The sequence below is a fragment of the Galleria mellonella genome, unplaced genomic scaffold, assembly GCF_026898425.1.
Source record: "Galleria mellonella isolate WM207_F2 unplaced genomic scaffold, CSIRO_AGI_GalMel_v1 utg23, whole genome shotgun sequence".
NCBI lineage: Eukaryota > Metazoa > Arthropoda > Insecta > Lepidoptera > Pyralidae > Galleria > Galleria mellonella.
Genome location: NW_026442045.1, coordinates 1,271,110 through 1,297,743, shown reverse-complemented (window position 1 = coordinate 1,297,743; position 26,634 = coordinate 1,271,110). Strand labels below are relative to the sequence as shown.

At 32.6% G+C, this 26,634-nt stretch overlaps 1 protein-coding gene and 1 long non-coding RNA gene across 2 annotated transcripts in view; one reads left to right on the top strand and one right to left on the bottom strand.

The window, feature by feature from the left end:
• LOC113512963 (protein TIS11) overlaps positions 1 to 26,634 on the top strand; it is a 45,521-nt gene that overhangs the window by 5,919 nt on the left and 12,968 nt on the right. The window lies entirely within an intron of this gene.
• LOC128200646 (uncharacterized) lies at positions 6,049 to 8,470 on the bottom strand. Its single transcript, XR_008252831.1, has 2 exons — positions 7,603 to 8,470; positions 6,049 to 6,282 (listed from the first exon to the last, which is right to left on the bottom strand). It is a non-coding gene; the product is annotated as an uncharacterized LOC128200646 (long non-coding RNA).

Sequence of the window (26,634 nt, the reverse complement as noted above, 5' to 3'; positions counted from 1 at the left end):
TTGTCTCGTAAATCTTTTATATATTTTTTTCTAATATATTAAATTTCTTTTTAATGTTTTTTTTTTCAACATTGTAGGTTTATAATGTAAACATATTTCAGTGTTTAACCTCTGGACGTAATCTTAATACACAAGCAAAAAACATGCTAATATTGTGGGTATAATAATACAAATAAATATTACCAATAATAAGTACCCAGGTTATGTATACGTTTCATAAATATGTATTTATAATATGTGTTTACTTATATTTAGTACCTGCTTGGAAATATCCGTAAGAACATTTTACGACTCAGAGGATACATAAAATGCTACAGACAACGCTACATGAATCTTAAGAACAACAAAATTATTGTAATGAATTAGTTACATCATAGCATTATGTATTGATACAATTAATATACATATATACATACATATATATAGGATTATTTTTACTTAAGTAATTTTTAAACAAATATCTAATAATAACTGGTTTTGAATACTCAAACTCACGATGCGTTTTTGTTATGATCCTTTTCAAATCTCAGCAGGGGTGCAGTGTAGACAGACGAGTCATGAATAAATGGCGTACCTCACGGTACCACGTGTTCCTTGAAACGCATCTGTGGCTATCATAATAAAGATCGTAGTCGTTTACCAAGCCGGTTTGGGAGGTTTTATATGATATTGCGATGTAAAACCGGTTCTATTAGCTAAATCACATAGTTATAAATGGTTCGCCCCTCTCGTACACTACCTGCTGCGTTTTTGTGGTCGTTTCTTTTGCGTAAAAGACACTTGTTGCTTGGGGTCGCTGTGTTTTGTATTCGAGTATATATATCGATAAGGAAATTGTTTATATAAGGGGCACAATTTTGAGCTCTTGATATGATACGAGACACGAGAAAAAAAATCATAATAGAAAATAATGTAAATTACCATTATTTTCTACTAATCTAAAAAAACTAAATTACAATAATTAAATTACTACAAAATTTGATTCTCTAACTATATTGACGCTAAAGAATTTTTATGCAAATTAGAATGGCCTTACAAGCTGACGATACACCTGATGGAAAGTGGTAACCGTAGCCTATAAACATGAATAGCACAAAGGACACTGAGTATACTGGGTCGTCCATGGTAGACTTCATGCATTGCCATTCCTGGTGACTAAGGTGTGCTTTTGTACCCTGTAATTTCATTGCCATATTCCACCCTTCAAACCGAAACACAACTATGAAAACAACTGCTTTACGGCAGAAATAAGAATGAGACAAAGGTATCCAAGACTATTTTTGTACAAAGTCTCCGTCTGATCATTAAGTGATTGAAAGGATCTAAGTTAATTAGAGTTTATTTATCTAGACTCGTGGTTGCTTACAGTATTAATAAATTAATAGCAATATGAAAATAAATATTTTTAATTGCCTTAAAACATAAACTTATCACCATCATAAGCTATTTTTCAATGATTACATGTTTACTGCCTAGAAGATCTAGAAATTTACTGTTAGTGAACGCAATATTCAGTATGACTAAATAATAATACGGTTTCTATTTAACAACTTTATGATAATACCGTTCAAGTTATAATATGTACTTTGCCATGCAATTAAACCATAACGTATATAGTTATATTATGGTACGCTACGTATTATTTGCCAGTGGGAATTTTGAAAGGTGCGTACCGTATTTTCTTTTCAGTGTTCGCTATAGTAAAAGGTTCACAAAAAAATCTCATATAAAACCGTTGAACTTGTGAATACACCTACAACGTTCTACCTGCCACTTGCCTATTTACAAATACAACCGCTCGCCATTATTTTCAATACTTTTTGTGCCGCTCTCGTCCTGAGATAAAAGCTCTTTGTTCCGTTTCTTCTCCTTGTGCTGAATCTTATGGTGTCTTGTATTATGGGACTTTTTCCTAGTGGATGTAGAATTATAGACGATTTATTATATTCTAAGGAACATCTATAGGTATAACTACTGGCAAAACCCCCCACGGAGGAGGTTTATGTTCAGTATTAGATGGTTAAGGGCTGATATAATGATGATGATCTATAGGTAATGTTTCCAGAAATACCTATTCTCATTTTCTTTTAAATTAATCGACTTTCAAAAGGAGCACTCTCTCAATTCGTCTGGTTTTTTTGTCTGATTGCTTTTGTGGTTATGTTATTTGATTTCATCGTCAATTTTGATCCGATTTTGATAATTATTTTTACAACAGAAAATGTTAACGTTAACGTCACTATAGTTTGTGATAATTGCGGCGACCATTTTTCCTTGCAGAGTAAAAAACTGTTACTAAACAAAATCTATTTGTAGACACACGATACTACGTTCTAAATTTTAATATTTTTAATGTAATGTATCTACAAAGTATTTTATCGTTCATCGATACGATTCGTCTTTTTTAAAATAAGAATTGTATCGGTTTTTTTTGTGAAGCAAATTGTACTTGTTAAGATTCACATATCACGTAACATAACAAACGGGATACATTGTGACATCTACTAACCATTTCCAAATTCGCGATTGCAATTGGCAGTTAGCAGTTTTTGGCTGTTGTGATTGCCATTTGTTACCTATTTCGCTGGTTGTTAGTTGGTCAGTAAGGCGTGTAATCACGTGGGGCGGCGGAGCGTGCAATCTCGCCATGCTCGACGCTCGCATGCAACTCGAAGTATCGTTCAACTAACATTATTGTATTAGGTACCTATTTTAGTTTTGCATACTAGTGTTTTAGAAAATGAAATGTTAACTTAGTCTGCACTATCGGTATACGTTATCGAGGTACTAGTAATGTCATGTCAGTTGGTCCATCGTGATGATTTTATTCCCTATTTACCGCCCAGTATTAGTAGGGGATTAAGTACAATACACCAACATAAAGGTAGAACAATTTGAAATAAAATCTATAAGTATAGAGATGACTTCAACATAATAGTAAATAGTAGGGTCATATAATATTGTCCCTTTATGGAGAAGGAACCTTACTTCTTATTTGGTGCTTTTTCAGTATAAGAATATTGTTTGTACCTTTGAAGTTTGAGCGTCTACAAAAGTAGTAATCGTTCGTAATATGAAGTTTATTGTTAATAATTATACAATCATCTGATTATACTTGTAAAACACGCCAACTGTAGGAGTTGATTAATGTAGACATAGCCACGTGACGAGATTAACTTTTCACGTGTGCCGATAAAAGCATTGTGTTTTTACCTCAAGAGCCAAAATGTTGTCACAATGCAGTGTAAACTTCCGCAGAATTAGTTTGCTATAACTTTCTTGATAGTTTTAGTCTTTATATTTAATTACACCTTATTTTCACTAAAACTTTATTATAATAATTAAGCTGAGAGGTTTTATTTATTCTAATATTTTTTTTGGAATCTATAAATAATAATGTATATAATATTGTACTATAAATAGTTACGGAGCATTATAATTGAAATTAAACAAAAATAGACAGTTGTCGGTTGACAATTCTGCATAATTGTATGCGAGTAAATACAAACTTTCCACACTTTTCGCAATCTAAACTCGAAAGGTTTCTCAAACAGCCGGTTTTAGCCTCAAAGTCGACACCTCCGTCGTTTCTCAACACCTAGACATTGCAGAAACCTTCGAGTGCAACGCAAACAATTGCCGATCGTGGGAGTAAGGTAGTGCGAGCGCAGCGTTTGTTGTACACAATAAGTAATTTTAAAATATTTCCTCTCATGCTCCATTGGCGAAATGTGATGCTGCGTGGGACTTGTAGCGCCGTTTCTGTTAATCGCTTTGCAAGTACCTACTGTAATATGATCTTACTATACTTATTGGTTGGTGGTCTTCTAAGACCAAGTCTACTTGGTTGTTTATATTAGATCGATTTCTTAAAACTATTTTCCTGCATTGGCGTGCTAAATGTCCAGCATTGCACTGCCTTATGTAACGAAATCAAAGGTACCTACATGTGGAAAATACTGATTTATAACCGGTCGACGTGAGTTGATTACCGTTTTAGTGGATCACGGAGCTTATTTGATGCTTTTATTGATCTGATAAATGTCTCTTCGTGTATATGATTATATCTCTCGTTTACTCTGGGTTCCGGAAAATCTTATATTAGTCGGCTCGGTTTTATAGCCTCTTAATGTCACGTTGAGATGATTGAGCCGTTTGCGTCATACAGGCCAAGAGGGCAAGAAGAAGTTGTTGCGTAGGCCAGGTCCAATGGCCGCACTCGTAACTGCCACTGTACTATTTTTAGCATCGTTCCTTTCTCCGTCGCTGGCCGGGGTCCGGACATGAGTCAACCCTTTGTTCCCTTGAAGTTTCATATCGACCTCGTGGAGAGAGACTCGATCTTGTTAAACTCGAGCAGTCCACTCGATGTGTGATCAAATGTCGTCAAGGTATTAAGCTTTCCAAACACGCGTAATATTGTTTAGTTTTTTAATATGTGGCTCACCTTGAACGCTTAGTTGCTCAATTTAAAGATGCCATTATGAGTCGAGGCTCGAACAAATACATAGTAGTCATATTTAACACTAAGATGGAGGTTCTTACTTGACGACCCTGTAGCAGTCGTAAGTAAGTGCGACAGCCAAGTGCTAGTTATGTTGAATATCCATCATCAGTGTATGTGTTACACCCAAAAACCTTAACACGTTATCTTATTATAGACATCTTTGAAATCAAAACAAATTCGACATTCATTTGCGACATAATATTAGAATGGCTTAGATCCGTGAAGTGTAAAATTGATTTTAACCTTCATTTGCATATAGGTAGCTATAATAATGAAAATTTTACCTTTGTATGAATTAGTATTTAAATAAACAAGTAAATACTTATATTTAATTGTTTATTCATGCGACAGATGATCTTCATCCTTAACAACTATTATGAAAGTGTCACTGTAACTGATTGTTTATATACGGAAAAGTGAAGTGCCATCATTTTACGTCAAACCTCGACATAAAATAATAGCCATTACTATAACTAAACTGTCATTTTCATGCTATAACCAATGTATCGCTTGTAAACAAAATATAATGTTTGTTTGCAACAGTAACGTTTTCAAATAATACTTAGTTCTTACCAAGCTTGTTTGATAAATGCTATCTCTGTTACAATTAAAGTAAATACGTTAATGATGTTACTGTTTACGACTGAGAAGAGTATTATTTTAGTCAACAGCCAGTTTCTAGAATAGATAGGAATTTTTATATACTGTTACTTCAGCGATATGCGAAATATGATGCTACGACCTTAAAATTGTCCAGGTCACGTCACATTATCTTTGTTAGTTCATGTCATAATTATTTTTGTAATATTTCATCGTGATATTGTTACGTTAATTTTATTCGTTTTTAATATTTGTAATCTGTTCGCCGGTGGTTAAAATTTGTTTGGATCGTTTAGGAATAACTATTATTGTATTGCGTTTGCTTTGAAGCAACTACGCTTCTATTGCTTTAATCTGAAGGGTTAGCTAATGTTTGCTGACACAAGAGACAAAAGAAGTTAGTTCTTAGAAATAGCAACGAGGGATGGGTTCTATGGCCCATAATGTCATTTATGTCTCGACAACGGTTGATGGTTGCTACTTTTATTCACGTGGGCCGTTGGCTTGTCTCCCATTCCCAATAGTGCAAAAATGCTATCGAAACACATTTTGATCGTTTTAACGGTGTTTTAACTTGCCTTTCAAACTACTACTTTTATTCCGGCGTGTTTTACATTAGTATCTATTATCTCCTGCATATGATTTTATTGCTGTTAGAACTTATGTAGGTATGTAAATATATTATATTTGCAATATAGATAAGATAATTACATAGTAAACGTTTTATTTTTTTCCGTTTAGAGTAGCAATATCAAACACATGCTAGCAATATAAAAACAGCGATCAATAACGTGTTTGGGTTTATCCAATATCACTGTACAAGCACAATTTCTTGCATAGTCTTAGTACTTATGTGGGAAAAAGTAAGACTTTATATTTTATAATTTATCGTACATAATTAGTAAAAATTAAGGATACTTATATAAAATTAGAAATAAGGCTTTGTTTCTATTTCATTTATTAGCATAATTCATTTTTCCGTCGCCATATACGTAGATGGCAGCTCAGTAAATAGTTTGGTTAGATTTGCGTCGCGTCGCTAATTGTTTCGGCAGAGCAAATGCGAGGGTTCATTGCCGGCCATACGGAATTGTGACGATTGTCACCGCCCACGGCCGCGGGCATGGTTGGTTTCCAATCTTGTCTTTGTTCTCTAATATCAGCTAATATCTTGCCTATCAACCAAAGTATATTATTATTATTATAACTATATTATTATTTTTATACTATAATTTATGATAATTGTGATTTATTGCTTTATTAATATTACACTATACTATCAATAGTAACTTAATAATAATTAAAATAATACATTTATTTTAATTATTATTAAGTTACTATTAATACACAATCAAAATAATACAGCGATACAGTAACGTCAGTATTCTACGACTATGACGATATATGTACTAATGAATTAATGAAATAAATTTTTAAAAAATTAATAATTTATATTTAACTAGTTTTTACTCACAACTTCGTCAGCATGGCCAATATAAAATAGCCTATGTCCTTCTCTTTCCCAAATAATATGCTTATGCCATATGATCATTAAGGTTGGATGGATCATTAAAGTGCCGAGAGGTACCCACTTTTACTATTATAAATTAGTAAGGATTAGGAGTTTTGATAAGATTTAACTAAATGACAAACAGTCGTCACAATTGTAGGAATTCCATTTTTGCAATTTGTATAAGGAACCATAAAGATGTAAAGTACTTGTTACAATCTCAAGTAATTTATTATAATAAGTATAGAGGTTATACTATATACTATCATAATATACATGATCATATCTATATTAGTCGTAGTCAGTAACTACTTACTTACCTAACTTATATAATATGTTGTGAAATGTTTAACTGATAACGAAAGTACGTCATTAATATGACAATAACTTGATAGTTTTTCAACTTAGGACCTCTAGAAGATTCGCTTTTAGTTTTGTAGGAGATCGCAATTATTCTAATACTATAAATGAGAATGTTTGTAAAAATATTTGTTACTCAAAGACACTTAAACAGCTAAACGGTTTTTATTGAAACCTTGCTACACGGGTAAACTATATGCTTACTTTACCACATAGTCAGTGGCAATACCACGTGATAAAATTACTATTTAGTGAACTACATGGTGGTTGAGAACAGATAATCTATTAACACCCGAAACATATTGCATACAAACAAAAAATAAACAATGCAATAAACTGATTTGTCTCCATTTGGTAGTAGGGCACATAAAAAGAAAAAGTTGTTACTTCTTTTATGTATTTTGCTTTTTTATATGTATTCTTTTATCTCTTTTTATTGTCTATGTCTGTTTTTATTTGTGTGCTGTAAGTAATGCAAATAAATTATATATCTATCTATCAATACAATAATACAGTAACATCCCCCCTCCCCCCCATAGAGTAAAGGACAAGTAAATAGTCTCACCATGCATTTCTATACAGACAAAGAACAGACACATCGTGTGAGTAAGCAAATAGGACTTACCGTATTTATGTAGATAATGCATTATCTGAGGTCTTATGTAGGAGTGCAGCGCATAAACAAAGGGGTACTGTACTCTATCTTATCTGGGCGGCAGATAACGGCTGGAAACATTATTAGTGTTGATTGTAAATGACTAGTTGCATATATGATTATTTAACATTTTCTTTCTCAGTATAACGATACCTACTATGTATTAGTAATGCATACGTGTTAGCTATTCTACCAAAAAAAAACACAGATAAAGCAGTATATGTCCACACAAGTATTTATTTATTTACTTTTTAACTTTAAAAAATGTTGCATAAGAAGTTTTGCAGGACAAAAGAAAATGACGTACTATTTATTTTACTGATAGAAAGTGATAAACGCTCTATTGAACATCAGAATCCAATGTGGCAAACTAGAACTATATATACACACATACACATATTGTGTATGGTACAAACATACATCTCATAATAAGAATAAAATAAACATGTTCTAATTTCAGTTGTTCAAATGAGAGTTTAGATAAATTCTGACCGTCATAGCTCTAGTCATAGTGACTAACCATTCGACTTGCTCAATTTTGTCGAATTTACCGCAATCTTAGAACTGTGTTCCTTAGTTGCGTTTACCATCACCAGAAACTTAGTTCATTTGATATGCAAATTTACATCACGGCGCTCTTCAAGGTGTCTGAAGTAAAGTTGAAATGTTTATACTAATTAGTGAAGGTTGTTTACTTACAACATCTTCCAGCAGTTTCATAACAACAATCAGACATAAAGTGAAAAAGTATTTATTATATAAATAGAAAAAAAAAATGCCGAACTTATATATCAGTGTTCTTATGATTTCGCTATCTAATTTGTAAATCGATTTTGATGTGACTCCAATTTTATTTAAAAAAAAAAAAAAGTGTATTATCCAAGATTGATATAGTTTCATATAAATTTTGGTCAATTTTTGATTTTTTTTTCTTTTTCTTGAAAAATCTTATTATCTATTCTCGTGAGATTAATTTCGCCATCTATATTGAAGGCTCGACTGCACTTTTGGCATACATTCGCTGGGGCGTTGCGTCACAGCGCGCGTTGAAATGAGCGCACCGCGTAACACTTTTACCATTACCGCGGTACTCGTACTCGGCGGTGTATCTACCATACTTCTTGTCTACCCACTTGCGATTGCTCCGATCCACTGCTTTACATAATTGCTCATAAAGAACGCACGTACTTATGCAATAAATAGCAAAACGTTTTAATATTCTGATCGAGTTTAAAAAGAGGGTCACCGTCTCATCTACTGGACTCAATTAATATAATTTTATTTTAAAACAGAGACTACAGTACAGTATATGCATAAGTTTTAATTTACGTATATACTCATATATAATATAATCATATTATGAGGGATAAATTTTAATAAATAATTGAATAAAAACAAAATTCGAGCGATTGATAATAAACGTTTTAATGAGATTATTAAAAAAGTAATAAGAGGTATTGAATCTAATATTTAATTAGAACGTGTGGTCTAAAAAAACTATAAATGTACACGTTACGGTTTATTACTGGAAAAAAAACGTTGAAGAAAAAGCAACAATAAGAACCTATCTCTATGCAAATTTGTTTTTGAATACATATATATTTAATATAATATAGAGTTTGCTACGTAAATAAAATTCCTTCTATAGTTGAATTTTTTCTATTATAAGCGTAGGCTTGGAAATAATTCTACAGCTTATCAAGCTTTAGATTCATAAATCTTGCCGTTAACATACTTACGAGATATTGTTCATATATGAAATGAAAAACAGGAGCCGTGTGTGCATAACTATTAAGTAATCTGTGCCAACACTCTGTAAACAAACAAAAGTGCAAGTTGGCGTGCAAAGCTGCGGTTACGTCACAAGTGGAGCGGTCAGTAGTGCGGGGATTTAGTGCACAGTAATAAATGCAGGGCGAGTTGAGCGACATTCTCTCAAGCAAAAAACTCTTTAACTTTCCTTTCTTGTTTCGTAATGATACGGCCGAACGGAGAAGAGCTGTCGCGGTGTGGCGCACGGCGCCGACCTGACAGCACGGTCGTCGTTTCACAATGCTACCACCACCCATTTATCGAAACTTTAATAACCATAAGCTGTACATCCACTAGAACACTAGGTGTTCTTATTGCGCAACCTGAAAGTATATTGTGCAATGTCCAGGAAAGGCTCGGGACAGTCATTTTAGTTCAAATTTTCGTTCCGATGATCATAGCTCACTTCCTAGTGTTGCAGCGTACTATTATGCAACTATGCCCGATAGGGACTTGTATTATAATAAAATTATTGTTTAGAGCAAATATCATCGTGATTTGACTTGACTAATGAACCTCAATCCAGGGAAGATGTTATGATAATTATATACCTATATGCACCATACACATACACTGTGTATGTGCACTTGTAAAGTTATTAATAATAAAGAATCTTAGTAACATTTTCTTAGAATATTTTGCAATTGTTACCTCAATAGTCAAGCAAGCTAATATTCATTCTTCCTCGAGTCCTTCATTTTTGGTTTGTTTTAAACTTTGTAAAAGATGCTTAAAAGCATGCTTTGGTTGCTTAACTACATTTATGATTGTTTTTATACATTGTTTATGCTTTATTATTGTAACTATACCTATTTGGTTATACGTTCTAGTTCTTCCTCTGTTATTATGCCCCTTTGTTCTTTTAGTCTATATCCACCTTTATATTACACGGGCCGCAAATGATAATGGCATCGTCACACGTTGCGCATGATTCGCACGATTGCAGTTTGCATAAGCGTGTTGCACAAACGCGGAGTTAGGTATTATGGCGCGATTATAATCCGCGCGTGCCGCGATATCTTATGCACTCGCGATGCAGGAAGCGAACTTTCGAACTCTTTCACTTTTTATGGCACCCTCCATGTTCACTGCTCTTCACTCTTTACGCTTACTTGCCTATGTATATTACTTTATTGTTTACACAGTGCATATATAACAATAAGTATAAAACATTGGTAATTATTTATGATTGCTGATTTTTATACTAAAATCCTTGCTTTAGTGTTAGTACGGCAAATAGGACGGGTATTATTCATATACTTTCATACTTTTTTGAAAATTTCTAACAGGTTTCTTCGTCTATTTATTACTTTTTTACGCGGCGCCTTTTTGTTTAAAAACTGTTAAAATTATTAACTGCAAGAAAACTATGATTTTGATGTAGGTATTAAATAACTTTAAACTATTTACTGTCGTTTCTACCATTAATATTACGTTTTAACACGATTTCAATTGTTCAATGCGTACATACCTTAAACAATTGGAATTATGTATATGGATAATTAGGTCGATTGGTTTGTTTCTCAGTAGGTCCCTGTCGATTAACAAGGACGACGGAATTACTGATTTAAATTTGAAAGTAATATATACAACGACCTCGCGAGCGTTTGGTTTGGATGTGTCATCCGATATATTGTATTGTAACTAGGTAGGTTAAATCATGAAACTTTTCTAACTACTTTGTACGTAAATTAAGCGTATTTCATGATCTTTACTTTATTATTTGTTTAGTCATTGTAATTACCACGTTAAAGTGTTTTAATTTTATAGTTTAAATTTAGTAAGACATGATCCTAGTTTATATTATCTTACTTTGCTATTTTGGTTTCGAAAAATGTTTGCGCAATTTACTGTAAGAACACTCCACAACATTTAGTTATCATTAAAAAAAAAAACAGTATCTATTCCTATTAAAAAACAAGATGTGTGGTCGGGTCCAATGGCGTCAATATCCCAGGTGTGGTTACCTATCCACAGTGCAAAAGACCATGAAATAGCGAATTGTATATGTGTATAGTTTGGAAAGAGTTTTCCTTTCTTTATACCAGATATGTTAAAAACCCATCTACAGTAAGTACTTATTTCGAGCATTCGTTATTTCGGTTTCTTACAGGATATTATATAATTAAAGATTTTGCAAAAAGAATAGGAGACATCGCGTAACATACAAAAAATACAGAGTATCGAGAACTTCCTCTTTTTACTACGTGTTTAAATCGATTGTTTTATAAAAACAATATTGAAAATCATCCAAAATTTGTATTAAAACTATCAGGTTGATCTTAATCTTTGAATATTAAAATTAGGTAATTATATCATGTTGTTGTTACATATACCCAATATATATTAGCCATCGATCAGCAATCACGCAACGTCACGTAGCAAAGCTTAGCGATAGTGTTGTCCGTTTATAGTGTGTCAATAATGAAAGGAAAGTGGCGCGGTGACCAGCCGACGGTAGGTCAGTGTCGTTATGCTGTTTACATAATCCGTGTCATACTGAACATCCATCGTGCTCATTTCGGACACGTCGCGTAATCGAGAACGGACAATGATTTTTTTTGCGAACGTGCAGCTCTTTTTGAAAGGTTAAGTTAGATAACCTAGTGCGGCGCTTTTGCAATGCCTAAGTTGTAGTTTGTCTAAATGCTATTTATTCGCTTGCCGTGTTATTTACAAAGATATAATATCTCCAAAAATAATTGAGTGTTTCGTAATTGTCTTTATAATGAAGATTTAAATTCTAGAAGACAAAAGTGCTAAATCGAGTAGTTTCCAGCTTTTTGCAGCGGCTTTGCCCACACTTATTCTATTAACATTTATTTTTGTAGAATTTCCAAAGGTTTTCTAGTATTAAATAAAGTTTACATCAAAAAGTGTAAGTTCATCTAACAGCAGCTGTAAGTCAAATAGTTTTGTTAATAATCAGTCGGTGAACAGTATTTCGCTCTCTACGTATAATCTCTTTTATGACGCTTAGGATGGTATACAAGCTGACGGCTCACCTGATGGAAAGTGGTAACCGTCACCTATAAACATACCACATCATCATTAAATTCTTTCCATAGTATTTTTAGTGAATATTTAATATAACCAAACTTAATGCGGGGTTAATAGTTTGATTCATACATTTTTTGTACTTTCAATGCTCCAGAGCACATGTTGTTTCAAGGTAAAAGGTCACTTTTCTCATCAAGGCGGAAGCGTTAAAACGTGGTGGTGGTTGGCGAACGATGCGCGTGGGCTTTTCGTTGTCATCGCCAATGGCGTTGAACTTGGCAAGGTCTCACGGCACTTCCTGCTCCGCGCACGAACCGAGACATCGCCTCCCTAAGCTGAAGGCACACGCACCATAAATTATAATTAACAAAGATATAAACAAAATTACTCTTTTTTACGTCTCCTTACAGGACTATTTCAACGAAGCGCGTCAGAGAATGTATTTGGTCCATTTTAATTTTGATAAATGTAGGTCATTAATAATGTATATTATCAGATATTTAGACGTTAATAACACAATGAAACTAGTCGAGACAGTTTAATAATTATCTTCATTACTCTATTATCATATCAGGTATTATTAAACGCTTATCTATACACATTAAAGAAAACTAGTCGTAACAGACTGACAGAGATTATGTCCTATTATTAGATAAGACAAATCTACTAAATCCAAAATTTAAAATTTCGTATTTCTAGTATTGTGGTTTCTCAACCACGAGGACGGAAGATAATGAATTCCTCTCTCCTATTCGTATTTCTACAGTGAAGCAGTTGTGTTTGTATGACTGTGTTTCAGTTTGAAGGTTGGGATATGACGATGAATTTACAGGGTACAGAGGCATAAGACCTTAGTTCTTAGGAATATCCTGTCCGGGAATCCTCTGTTATGTCCATTATACTGTTCATGTCTAAAGGCGATGGTTACCACTTTCCATTTGGACCGTCAGCTTGTTTGCTATTCTAAGTTGCATAAAAAAAAGAATTTTGGGCAGGTAAAACCGCAGTGATAATCAGATAGTCATCCATAAAGTAAGTAATAAATACATAAGTAAATGTTTCCAAATTAATATAATTAATTATGTTGACGTCATTAGCCGTGCGTATGCACACAGCTTAACGACTTAAACTTACGAGTTCAATACGCATGACTTAATCACGGCTTGTTCAGTCAGTCGGTTAGTATAAAAAGTGGTCAAAACCTGGCTACGTAATGTTGTTGCTAGCCATCTATGCATATGTTATACAAATAAGTACTTATATTGAATATTAAGAGATTACACACATACACACACACACACACATATATATTATATTATCACATCATCACACTTTATTAAACAGTAGTGCCTACATACTTATATATTTTCGTCTTAACTTAGTATTATTTCTTTATGTATCAAATAAATATCATGTGTGTTATGTGACGATTTTGAGTAACATTAAAAAAAATACTATCGAATTGCATATCTCCTTCTTTTTGAAGTAGTTTGAAATTTCATTCATTCCAAATAAAACTGTTGTACGCTACTTTTTACCAGCCTTTTTTAGACATCAGCAGTGCTTAAAATTTTAAATTATTAAAATTCCCAGGGCATTTAAACAGGTTGTGGACAAGTGCATGCCATCCGAAATGCATTCTGTGCAACAATACCGTATATTTTAAATCGGTGCTGCATCAATGTTCACAAGCGGAACGTACCAGCGTGTTCAAGGGTCCGTGAAATGCATCAACCACGTAAAATATTACTGTGGTCATCGCAATAAAAACACGATAAACTTCTTTTCGTCATAACGGATTTTCTAATTAAAAGTTTAATAAATTTGTAATTTTACTTTTGATAAAAAATCGAATGTTTTTATTTATGTAGAGTAGATCTATTATCATATAGATTCATAAGAAATGTATTCAATGGTAGGCCTGTTGTCCGCTTGCTTATTTTTTTTTTGTCAGAACAAAAAGTAATCTAAGTACAGTCACGTTAAGATTTAACTTTTTCATGCTATATGGTATGCCTAAGATTTGAGTCCTCGGAACATCGGCGTGCGTGTGACAAACAGTGAAAGTGAATAGAACAAGGGTGCAAGTATAGAAGGCGTTGACATTTGGTTCCATGTAATTATATATTAAATTGTTAAAATATTACATATACCTATAAAATTTATGGCATATTAAATAGCATCATCATAACCCCTGTCCAACCAACCTGACCAACAGTCCTTTTACAAGCCTTCGCTTAATTTAATAAATACTTTTTCTAAGACCACTATAAGTTTAATAACGGCACGTTTAGTTAACATATAGATTGAGGTACATGCGTCGTCTATCTCTATGTTGGTGTGTTGAATGTTTCGTAATTCATTATGTACTTGCACCGCACTGGCGGCGACCCTCGTCAAGTAGATGGGCGAGGAGCCATTACCGTGACAAGTGGGGTGGTCTATGGCATAACGTGGAAAGCTATGCTTCAATGCCCGACACCCGATGTCCGTGGAAAAACGGTTGCGAAGAATACACGACTAGTTTCACTATATTACTAGTTTCCATAACTGCCTACATACTTGTACATTCACGTGTAATGACTTGGAAAAGTTTTAGTACTTTGCCACAGTAACATTTTGTATAAAAATACGGCTACTGAAAATCATAACGGAGCGACGTCGGCGGGCCGAATAATAACTAATTGAAATTAACGCGATTATTTTGCGATTGTGTATTTACAAATTTTCAAAAATAATTATATTATGTAGACTAATTGCTTCCTAATTGCTAGTTGAGTTAGGTATACTTTCTCTTGACAAACAACAACAAGCGATCAAATTGCAATAAAACATAATAAACTGCACTTTTCACTTCCTAAAACTGCCTCTGCAAAGAGAGAGCAGCACCAACGATCGTTTATTAATCTGATCGTTTACTAATAGCGTTTACATACCACAAAACATGCCAAAAAATAAAATAGTATAATAATTAGTTTGTGATTACTAAATTTTACAAATTTGGTTCGTAAACTAATTCAATGTCACAAGAGTCAAGATTTTGTGATTTCTTTCACATTTATTGTCATTTTAGCTTAATCTTTCTAGGTTATATAGTTAGTTAACAGTGTCCTTTAAGCGATTGGAAATCACTAATACGTGACCGTTACATTTAGTGATATATTGACAATTTGTGATAGCCATATTTACTTTGACGTCATGTATTACACTACAATTATAATGAACTTAATAATTTATTAAAATCCATTTAAGTGGCTTATAACGCCAAGGATCCGGATATACCTATATTAACAAAGTACACATAATACACGTTTTCATAAATTTACTCTAGAATTACACCCTTATTTCTTCGAAGGGTTAAGCGAGTAAAGTTTATTGTTGTTTTTCGAGTTGCGATTCTTATCAAGGAGTACCTCTTTACCTGTTAAACTAATGAATTGTTATATCAACAAAGCAGAGGTTGTTGATTTACCTTGTACTTAGACAAAAGAATATTTCTATTTAAATAATATTTATTTATATCACACTGGCATCTTAAAAAAACATTCTATGACGCAAGTTGATAAGTTATCCGAAACGAACTAGCCCAGCTAGTTCAAAGTGTTATCATAGTTGACCCGTCGGCTGATAGTCTCGTCAGCTCAGTTTGTTCAACTTGTGTTACGTTTCGTCATTATGTTTTATTTACAATATCTTCGCGACTAACGACTAAAAATAATCTCCAACTGCCACATCCGTCTTAAAGCGAGTCTTTCTCTGAATTGCTTTAATGAGAAGTGCTGTGTGTTATAAATTCACACGGTTATGTTCCAACTACGTTTTTTATCTTATTTCCTAATTAACAAGTAGTTCGAATGACTATAAAATATGACAATGTTTATTGTAGCAACTTTTGTAGCGCAATGGTAGATACATTCTACTCGTATTGCGTAACGTGAATTCGAGTAAATCAATCACTTAATTCAGGAAATGGACTTTTTATTGTGCTTTAATCTGGGTGGTCTGTATATAGCCCACAGATGTCTATTTTACATTTCGTTCAATAGATATGCAATTTGTTGTTATTATGTGCTCTTTTTTTATTTACAACTTTTATCCCGAAGCTTTCTCCGTATAAATTAGAATAAAAACTTTAAATCTAAATATTATACATTATAATATTATGTGCAGTTATATGGCAGCCTAAAAATCGAAGTCAAATTAGGTTCTAAAAAGCCAAAACGGCAAATCAGTACATCACTTCTATACATCTCTTTACACTATAAAATAGCGTAATATCTTTCGTATAAAATCCACACATATTTTCATTTGTACTCCTCTCCTTTTAAATTTGATTTACATTAGTTAAATCTTTAAAACATGCTTGCAATATCATAAATATACTACACTCATTCGTAATAGTTGCAGTAATGAGTACGCAACTGCAGCTCGAGACTGAAGCGCGGCGTGGCAGCGCATCGATGCACCATGTTGGTTGACCCGCATGCGCCTCCAACGAAAGTGAAACTGGCCGTAATCGCTTGTTCTCTATTTTTGTAATACTCGCTTTAACCTGCTTGCTACTAGCCAACATATCGCACCATCTACACGCAATAGACTGGACATACCTTGGACCTTTTTTCTCTTTTTTTGCTCCCCCACATAGCCAATTTATTTAAAATAACATCTCTTTACAATTTATAAACAATATACAGACTTTCATGACGAATTTATTTTAAAGAGATTTATATTTATATTTGTGTTTAGAATAATACAAGTTAATGTTTCGGAGAAGATGTCATAAATATTGAGATATAATATACTTGGTATCGTGTACTATGATTTAACACCTACGATTCTCGATGATAAATGCATATTTCAATATTGTAGGTGTATTTATTCGAAGCGAATGTCGGAATTGAAAATGGCAACAAAATAGAAGTTGACAAGTCTTGAAAAAGTCGTTCTTGAGCGGATGTTGCACATCTGGTGTGCCGGAGACATAATAATAAGTAATTAGCCAAGACTCGGTCCGGCGGGGGTGTTGTGCTGGCGGGTCAGAGATATTCGCACAATGTGTCCCGCACGTTGGGCCGCTTCCGTCGTCTCGTACATCGATATAACTGGGCTTGTGTGTGTGTCTGTCTGCATTATATGTACTGGTCTTACATCGTAATATCTTTATTATGATATAAGCCTAGAATAGAATCGTTATTGAACTCAATTATAATTATGCGTCAAACCAAATTGAACAATAATATCATAAGGAAACTTTCCACTCATCATAAAATGTATGTAACAGATTACAGTAATTAGAACTAACAAGGAAATTGTATGATGACTTATTCTTTAAATATATTATTAAATGTGTTGTGTGCTCCATTATATAAGTATTTTAAGCAATTTATAAAAGCAGAATGATTTTGGGGATATTTCCTTGTTTTATTTATTTTTTTATGTTATACGATGTCTTTGCGATTTGTAGAGCAATTTGTTTTTTTTTTTTGCAAACGATAGGATTTACCCTCCTGTTAGTCCCATATTAATTGTTTCATGATTGAAGCCTTTGATTTTTGCAGAGCAAAATTACTTGAATACAATTTTGTAATATAAATTTTAATATGCTAATTATAAATGATACATAATTGACAATGAGTTTAATCTAGAATATTAAGGTTATATTTAATTTTCCACTACAAAAATGGGATTTTAATTAAAGATGTTTATGAATAAATGGTCATTGATGAGTCCATTCGCTTGCTGACTGTTTCTACGAAGGTCAACCGCTCGCTCTCAGCCCACTAACTAAATGGTCCTCTGTTGTATTATACCTATCAACATAACACTCAGTGCTTTGATGTATTGAATTATAAGATTCATGCTTTTTTTCTCATTAACAACTTTTATCCAACTTTATTTTTTAGACCTTAATGTTAGATATATTAAAGGACGTAATATATATATATATATATATATATGTATAAGTTATCCTATTTACTATTAAATTCTTATCATTTTATTAATGTAAACAGCGACGGAATAAGGAATCAATAATTTGGTTTTGTTTCATTTTATTTATTAATATTTATTATCAATGTTTAGTCTCATATTATATCTATGTGATAAGTTTAGTATTAAATATTTAAACCCACCGGAAAAAATGACTGAATTGAGATACAGTATATAGGTATTTTATAGTTTTTAGTCTGTTAATTAAATATTTTTTCCTTCGCTTTATCATACTTAAACATAATAAATAGATAATACAGAAATAGTGAGTGAAGAAAAATCACTTCAGTTTTTTTTTATTCTAAATATGATAACATACATTTAATTATATATAAATCTATTTAAGTATTATGTTTAGGCTCTTTTATTATCGTTAACAATTGACAATTAATTAGCACTCGGTTTATACTACCTTTTGCGCATTATCTTCTCTTTCGTCGCAGCATTTCCTCATTATACAACTTAAATAAATATGTTGTTACATCCTGGTGCTTATTACAGTACTGACAGTTTTATTAATGTGTCTCCTCCGTTTGTTGCAGGTAAGATTTACGCCACTTTCATGCTCCGTGCGATAAGTATAAACTTTTACTTTTATTAAGGGTCAAGTGTCGTGATCAGTAGCTGAAAACTTATATTTACGACCACTTAAATTACCGATCTAAGTATTATTATTAAACTGAACGTTCTTTATTTCGAAAAGGTCTTATCGACCATACCGAATGACGTCGTTATGCCAATAATCTACGGAGTAGGCGTATCGGCTGCGTAGCCAATGCGGCTAATCCACAATTTCAGCAAGTTGGTAAACGTTGCACAATATCGAGGCGGTTAACGCTGAGGCACGTATCTACCACACTTGCTGAAATCTCGCTTGCACCACCATTGCAATGCTAGATAACCTTCGATTTCCCCCTATTATAACAAATTTAACGTTTGTCCGTCAAATCCGATTTCTGTGCCTGCCTTAAATAAATATTTGCGTAAATCAACTTGTCAACACCGTCTGTCTTTGTAAAAGACTGAAGCATATTTTTATTGTTTAAATTGATGTGTTGACCAATGTCAAATTAGTAATTAATTATTCGAATCAAAATTATAATCCACAGTTGTAAATCAAAATATAATCACATCTGCTGTGGCATTGTCAGATATTGTTCCAGAATCAGAACATATTGTAAATTTGTCGTATTTATCAAATGCGTGTATATAGTACATTACCTATAATCATTTATAACTACATAAATGAGGTCAGTTGAACAATTTATTGATAAGAATTGAAAGAAGTGTCGGATCAAGGAATAAGATTATTAAAACATTGTATTGCTTCCGTAATGTTCTGTGTATGAATGTTTCTTTCTTTTTTTTTTTATTTAAACGGGCGTCCTAAATATCTGTGTATCTGTGTGTTTATTTACGTAAACCATATTAATGTTACGAAACTTAGTGGGTCATAATAACTATGGAAAGAGAATGTTCCGTGGTCACAGTCCGAGACCAAGGCTTTGTTTGTTATTAACAATGCCACTCGAAGACGCGGCTATGTAATCTAAATTGTCCTCGGCAGACCCGTGCATGGAAATTCAGTAATTTTCGATGATTATGTCAGCTGTTCCATAGCATGCGTCGGTGTAACCGAGCTTGTAGAACATAGCATTGTTTCGCGGTAACGCAACGCACGTGGGCTCATCGTTGCACCAGAGAAAGTAGCGCAGCCGGCGGCAAGGCCGTCTTGTAACTATACGACCTTCGCCAATGCTTCCGGGTACTAAAATATACTTATATGTGATTCCAAAGTTACTATTGGTAATATAGTGTTGTCAGTTACTACTTGTTTATGATATATCGAATGGAAAGTTGAAGGAAATTTGAAGGCTGTTGATCGGCAAGCCCTTATCCGTCTATTCGCGTTGCGTAAACGGCACCATTTCACAAGTGTGTAATTATACTAAAACGAATGGTGAGAAGTTATTAGTTTAGTTGTAATTCGTGTGGTTATGTTTGTAATTAACTTTCAACAGCTATAGAATATTTATTTCTGTAATGTCAATAAATTTATAGTTAAAATAATGGTCGGAATTGGAATCGTACCTTGCAACATAACACGTTAGCATTTAACATAATGAGTGTTTGTATAACAGTAATATATTATGGTTACTGGTGTATACCTTATATTAACTGTAATTTTTTATATTCTTGAGCATTTGTAGCAGTACAATTTATTTTTACATAGGTTCCAGAATATACATTTACTAGTTACCTAATAAAAATATTAAATAAAAAAAGTTTAAGATGAATCTAATCAATGTAATTTACAAGTGCAATACAAAATATATAATAATAATATAATAATGAATTGTGATGGTGTAACTAAAAAAGACGTAACTTTTGGATTACATTAGTGTTTATTTATTATCCTAAAACATTGATCTATTTAAATGTATCATAATTCTGGGAGGTAAGAAAACAAATGTTCAATAATAAAATACCAAAAGTATAGTCCACTTTATGTTAATTTAAAATATAATATTCCAAGAATTTGGAAAACTACTTGTCTTGGAATGTTGAGATAAGTATAATAAGATACGTATATATTATTTATTGTGTATATACATTATTAAGTGTAAATTTCTTTACCTATCCTAGTGAAGTATCGCTTTTGTGATTCACTGTTCAACCCAAGATTGACTGGTAGAGATTCCTACCAGCATTTTATTTTGATCAATACAATTATTTAAAAAAAAAAAAAACAAATATTAGTTCATATCAACCCGTTGCCTTTAATTCTACAAAGTACACACTGTATTGATCTCTGATATATTAAAATGGCTACCTCCTTCATCTCTAGGCTACGGCACGTTCTTACCAGCTTTTTCCATTTGAGTGCATCTCACGTAAAACATCTAGAAATTGTCGGCGACCCAACTGTATCTAATCTGTTGTACGTACTCTTTGTTTATGCGTAAAAACATTGCTTTTCTTTGTGTACTCTAAGGGCTTTATCGCAAGAAGTTCTACAAGATGGTGGGCATGTTGCTATTTACAAATAAGGGTTTCGGTTTCGATTCTTGGTCTGGTCAATTTAAGAAACCAACTTTTTTAAATTGATTCTGCTCTGAATTATTTGGGTGGAATCTCCTGATATTCGTTGACTAGTTGGACACTTATAATACTTATCTATCAGCTCACAACCACCAACTGTTGGGCATAAGCCCACCTTTGTTACGTCCTTTTTAACTAATGTATCTAAACAAGCTAAATTAAATCAGAAGAGCTGTTTTGTAAACACTACCACGCAAAAATATTTTTGACACTTCTCGGTATAAGATTAAAAGGCCACCTGTCGATGACATCCATGGCGACGTAATTTCTAAATATTCTTTTAGTTTGTTTTGCTTTTAATGCGATTTTTTTTTAATAATGGGTGCATGATGCAAGATTTATAGTCGTTGTTTTTAACGGAGTAAAAATTATTTATTGGCTTAATTGTAAATTTAGATTTTGTGCCATAAAAAACACACTTCAATCGTAGTAACACAATTTGTTTTAAAAACAAGATACTGAACTGATTATGATAAAATTTCTATCGGACAAATTTGAAAGTATATCCTAAAAATGAATGTTCTATATCGGTTTTATAAATGATGAAGTTATGAGCTAACAAACATAAAAAGAATACAACCGAATTGAGAACCTGCATCTTTTTTGAAGTCGGTTGAAACTAATATTACGTATACTGGTCTATGCAAGATACATTATATTAAAAAATAAACAGAGAACGGCTGAAATAACGAGATGATTATATCGGAATTATTCTGAAGGAAAATTTATATACAGTTGTAGATGACACTATTAGGAGTGTGGTAAAACATAACGTGTCAATTAGTATAATAGTGATCGCTGTATTTGCGTGCATCACGCCGTACTAAACGTACCGTATCTCCGCGGAATATGTCCCCAACTTGTATTAAACTAATTGCATATTTACGGTCAAAGATTGCGTGCAATTTGTTCGTTACCAATAAAAACATTAGATTCTAAGATCCGACTTAATTTTGGTAACCTCTAATATTTGACGTTGACGTTGTTTGGATTATAACCAATTTGGATTTTTTTTTTATTTTACCACTTTTTCTGTGTTGATGATGATAATATAAATAAGCATATATGTAGATAAACATAGATAAATTTTGTCTATTGATAGGATTGCCATGTGACGCCAGAACAACTTACAATATCCTGACACAGTATTCTGTAGTGTGGAGAATTAACACGCAAGCTCAAACTCACCAAACGAGTTATAAGTAATTAATTAAGATTCGGTTGCCCGGTAAACTCTTAAAACTAAAGCCAAGGTTATTGCAGACGTTTTTCTATTTTTAAAATTAATCTAAATGTGAAATATATTTAGACATTTGTAACATTCCCGGGAGTTATTTGAAGAACTAGTTGTAAATAATTTAATTGCACAGAAAGGCAGATAAAGTGTTATTTTCATGAGTTGTTTATAAATATTTATTGTAAAATGAGCTCTATAATATATAATAATAGAAGTGGAGTGTTTCATGTTTCAAATGTTTCCAATTATTACGACTAACAATAAGTGACTGTACAATAATATTCTCAATTCAAAATATTACAAAGATCTGTTTATTATTAAGGATATAGTTATATTACAAAATTATACTCTATTAGATTATATATTACTAATAAATATGCAATTATGCAAAAATAGGTAACATTATCAAAGCAATCGATCGCCTCAAGGTAATCCTGTCAACTGACAATAAGGCAACAAATTAAATGTTAAAGGCAGTTTTTTGTTATTAAAATTATTTCTAATTTAACGATCAGCTAAGTATAAAAGCAAGAGAATTATAAAGTGATAAAGGTTGTTGTGTACCTATATGTGAGTGTCTTGTAAAGATATAGACAGATAAATATAGAAACGAACACGAAAAGAAAAGAACATAAAACCTAGATCCATTTTATCAATGTTTAAACTCTTTTACAAAGTGTATACATGGTAAACAATGCTTCAAAACGAGGAAAAGTCGAAGATATTATTAATGATGCGTCACTCATTAAGTGTTTCAGCGACGCTACGAAACAGTTGAAAGGATGATGGAGTTGATGGAGTAAAATGATCGTCAAACAAGTATTTGGAGAGAACAAGATTACTGTATGTTCAATTTACAATGTCATTTCTATTACCGGTCTTAGATTTAATTCTCTTATATCAAATACAATATAGTCCCAATTTATATTCTATGGTTTCAATAGGTATATGAGCAGTAAACGTGTTATGTAAAATCAATACAATATAGTCTTTTTTTATTACTATGACCTTGTTTTTTTTGAGTTGGGCTTCGAGTTCATTGGCTTTATTCATATTCATGACTTCATCTCTAAAAAAAAATAACAAACAAACCATATAATTTCACTAAGTATTATTTTTTTTAATACTGACAAGTACATCATTAGTAAGTGCCCTGTTTATTTCATTAGTTATTTTCCATGTACATAGTTAAACTGCTTTTATTTGGTATCAATGTAAACAGTGAGGCTGAATTAATGTCCCCAATTCAATTGAAGTGTTTCATTAGCACAAGTGGCCGCGATTGCTTCGTTGATCGAGCCCATTCGTCGCAAAACCAAGGCGCCGTACGCCGTAGTCTGCGCTATAGATGATACATATATATATGTTGAATTCATACAAGTTGAAACAAATAGGAACCATTAAAAGCTTATAAAATAATTAGGAAATAGAAATTAAAGTTTATATGACAACTAACTACTTGTTATACATTAACTTGTATGTATGATAATCGGGTCTATTTTAAACTATATACTACATTGACTATTGTCAGACACTTATTTCACAAGGTTAAAGCGGAATTCGCGGTAAAAGTCATTGTTGTCTTGATAAATTATGTATCATTTTATTATTTTCTTTTTACACAACATATTGTCACAGAATCTATAATGATGTCGAAATTGTGTGTAGTGCATAATTATGAAGTCGCTACTACGAGTTCATATGACGACAATTTTATTTCAAAGGTTTGTTTGGAATAATCGTCAATCGAATTGTTTGTCCTTATATATCTAATCAAGTAGTTGGAAGATATAACTCTAATAATAGAGCAAGAATATAGTGGATTACAAGATTATTATTTTATAACTTTCAATTTGGGTTTTTATTTTATAATAGAATTGACATTTATCCGCTTTTGGGCTTTTTGCAACTGACTCTTACTTATTTGTTATTATAATACATCTCTTAATTATTTGTTAATAATTAACAGATGTATTGAATATAATATGATTGATCCAATTCGTCTATAATTATTTTACGAACATTATTCTCTTAACGCCTAAATAGCTAAAATGACCTTATTTGTAATATTTGTCCTTTCCTGGAATACATTGAAAATCACAGTATATGCAGCAGCAACAACATGATTTGGTTATAATTTTGTTAAATTTCACCAGTTACAGCAGTTACAAGTAAATACATGGCATTCTAATTAATAAAATGGTAATTAATATTCTAGTTTTTCAACATAATCGCTAGCATTCCGTGAAAGGTGTTTTTATACAAATCAAGCGAATTGTCGTTCTTCTAATCTCCCATTTTTTTTTCAATTTTTTTCAAACGTGTTCTGTGTTAATTAAAATCATTTCAAAATAGCTTTCTTTATTTACACAACTGCATTTTCAAACTATAGCGTACGTTGGTTCTTGTGTTATTTTAATCTAAACCTATCTAATTCCATGTTCAAGCTCTCGAGCTGACTTCATTGCTTTTTTTTTTGGTCTAAATCTACCTTTAGAAGCGTATCTATTTTGGTCGATAATATTCTGTTGTTAAAGTTCGTGATCCGCACAAGACCTTCGCGCGCTGCCGGGTTCAATTAGAGATCACCCGGTTGCGTTAGAAACACTTCTCCCATTATGAACACGGGTCGTGACACCGCACGTTTAAACACGGTGGCGTAATATCGTATTGTTGTCAGTAATTTCCACGTGCAACTAACGATGTAGTTAATTGTGTACAAAATGAACGTAGAGTCAGTAACTAGGTAACGAGAAGCGGAAAATGTGGGTATTATCGCTTTATATCTCTGCTGGTGAAGGACGCCCGCAAATATTGGGTACGGTCAGCGACATGACAATCTGCTTCGCTCGCAATCTGCGTAATTATAATAGATAAATTTTAAACAGACTTTTTTAGTAGTTTATTATCTATTACCAGTGGTAAGTACTCAGCTATGACGATGTATGTGCTTTAATTTTAACGATACAACTGATACCATCTCTTATACAACTTAGTGTAACTGAAAACTAACATCGTGTCCACAAAGGACGAGAGACTGAGTACGGCGTAGAGCATGAGTGGTTTATTATTTTAGTACTTTATTTTTTATGGTAATTCGTTCCTAACGTCGTTTTTATTTTTTAATTATAATCATTATCAGTACAAAATGACAAATGTCTAGTACATTTGTATTTTCACATTTTTGACAGTTCTCTCGCTGCTGTACCAAGCAGCATGTTTGCATACTGTGTTCCAATTTGTAGGTTTATTTATTTCTTTCTTTACCCACTGCTATGACTGAACTGGCTGCATTCTGTATCTAAAGAAGTTTGTGACTCTTCAAGTTGCAAGGGAGGAAACACGCGAAGTAGTGATTTTGATAAAAGCGGCGAAACTGTAGAACAATGCAAAAGCAAATCTTGTCACTTTGAAGGTTATTTTCTCCTACGTATACTAATCACATTTTGTAGATTCAGCGGACGGCATAATCGATTTCAAAACTATTATTTATTTATCATTCTAAATTGGCATTACAATTTATATGTATAAAATTGTGTACCCATTACATACAATATCTATTTATTCTTGCTATATTTTTTGGTGTTTACAATTTAAATAATCTTTCTTTTACATTATTGATTTTATCTATCCTATAAAACCAAACTACTCAATTTGACTATACATTGGCGATCCTTGTCTGTAATATCAAATCATAATAAAGCTGCTAAATAATCGTCTTCAATCGTGTAATTACTTGCAATAAAGACTAATTGGTTCTGGAATTGGTGTACTAAGTAAGCGTCGGCCAGTTCAGTAACATCTGTTCTGCGTAGTTTTCCGGACGGCTAGCGGAGTACGGTTTTACTTTCTTGTAGGAAGCG